This window comes from Octopus bimaculoides, chromosome 26 (assembly GCF_046866305.1).
Source record: "Octopus bimaculoides isolate indiv1 chromosome 26, ASM4686630v1, whole genome shotgun sequence".
NCBI lineage: Eukaryota > Metazoa > Mollusca > Cephalopoda > Octopoda > Octopodidae > Octopus > Octopus bimaculoides.
In genome coordinates, this window is record NC_142953.1 from 19,075,683 (window position 1) to 19,078,308 (window position 2,626).

A 2,626-nucleotide genomic window follows, 5' to 3' on the forward strand; every position below is an offset into this window, starting at 1 on the left:
CGAAGATGGGTCCAATCTTACAGCGTACTGAGGCTGTTTCTTTTGCGTAATGAAAGAAGGCCTTTGGGTTTGACTTAATGTTTTTTATAACCCAGGCTTCTTTGTCTGCTCTCTCCTTCACATAGGATTGTTGCAGCCTTTTTTCGATCTCAATCAGTGTCGTTTTTAGGCGGGACCTTTGGCCATTCTTGGGATGCTGGTTGAGTCGATTTGCAACTTTTGTCCGTCGTCTCATGAGGATCTTCCTCTCCCTTGGAATCTTGTTCCTATTTGTTTTGGCCTTGTGCTCTGGGACATATTTCTGGCTTATGGCTTGCACAATAGACATGAAACATTCTAGTTTCATGTCAATGTCTGGTGTGGAGAGACATTTTGGCCAATCCTCTCTGAGGATCTCTTTCTGAATCGATTTCCAGTCCGCTTTGTGGAAGTTCAGATTGGAGAGATTTTGGGTGCTTCCTTTAGGCTGTATGTCTCTGGTTTCTTTTGGCCCAAACATAGACAGCTCTATTATGTTGTGATCCGAAACTAATGTCGGCATCACTTTCACATCATGAATGATGTCCATATTGTTCGTGAAGCAGAGATCTAGAATGTTATTCGCTCTAGTTGGTCTGAGAACAGTTTGCTCCATGAATAGGGCATTGGTGAGGTTGAGCAGGCATTCCACCTGTGCTTGCTTGCGATAAGTCATTCCTGAGAGTATGAGACCTTCGGCCATTGACATTGGGGAAGTTGAAATCACCCATAAGAAATATGGTCACATGGTGTTCCAGTTTCATGAGGATTTCTTTAATTCTAGTGAGGCAATCTTCAAATTTGCCTATGTGGTTTGGAGCATCCGGTGGGCAATATGCATTGCATATGACTATATTATGTTGTCTTATGTATACAACTAGGGTGTCGCATATACCGAATTTGAGTATGACAGTAAGACCTGGGGTGTGAGGTCGTCACGGATGTATACAGCAACTCCACCATGGCTCCTTTCCCTTCTGTCTGTTCGCAGTATGACATATTTTGGTACGTGTACTTCTGCATCCTCTATATCAGGGCTGAGGTGAGTTTCCACGAGTGCTATGCATAGGGCTTGATTGCATGCAGCAAGGTCTCTCAGGAAAGAAATTTTGCTTTTATTATTATTATGCAACAGGCCCCCAATATTTAGTAAAAATATTGGCGTGATGCCTGTGCAGGCGTTAGGGGAGGCCATCCCATGTCTGTTGGCTGTGGTGGTGTTGCGCAGTGGGGGGCAATGTTCCTCGTCTGTGCTTGGCGTAAGCCACGTCAGCTGCTGCATAATCTTTTGCGCCATGCACAAAAAAGACTCTTGCTCAGCTGCTGCGTTGCGTTAAGATTTCTGAAGAGCGCACGTCCTTGAATTTTCTCCTTGGGGACATCTGTCGTCTTTCCTCAGGGAAGTTTTTTATCATATATATGTATATATATATGTATATATTGTATAGTATATATTGTATATGTATATATATATGTATATATGTATATATATATATATATATATGTATATATATATATTATATAATATATATGTATATATATATATTATATGTATATGTATATATATATATGTATATTATATATATATAGTATATGTATATAAATATATGTATATGTATATATATATATTAATATATATATATATATATGTATATGTATATATATATATGTATATGTATATATATATATATATATATATATATTATATATATATATATATATATATATATATGTATATATATATTATATAGTATATTTATTAGATATATATATGTATATATATATATTATATATATATATATATGTATATATATATGGTATATATATATGATATATATATGTATATAGTATATATATATATATATATATATATAATGTATATATATTATAGTTATATATATATGTATATATTTATTTATATATATATGTATATATATATGTATATATATATATATATATATATATATATTTATGTATATATATATGTATATATATATATATATATATATATGTATGTATATATAATATATATATATATATATATATATATATATATGTATATATATATATATATATATATGTATAGTATATATATATATATATATATATATATATATATATATTATGTATATATATATATATATATATATATTTATAGATATGTATATATATATATATATATATATATATATATATGTATATATATATATATATGTATATATATATATATATGTATATATATATATATATATATGTATATATATATATATATGTATATATATATATATATATATGTATATATATATATATATATGTATATATATATATATAAATGTATATATATATATATATGTATATATATATATATATATATATATATGTATATATATATATATATATTAATATATATATATATATATATATATTATATATATATAGTATATATTATATATATGTCATATATATATATATGTATATATATATATATAATATATATATTATATATATATATATATGTACTATATTATATATATGTATATATATATAATATATACTGATATATCATATGTATATATATATATGTATATATACATTATATATATAATAT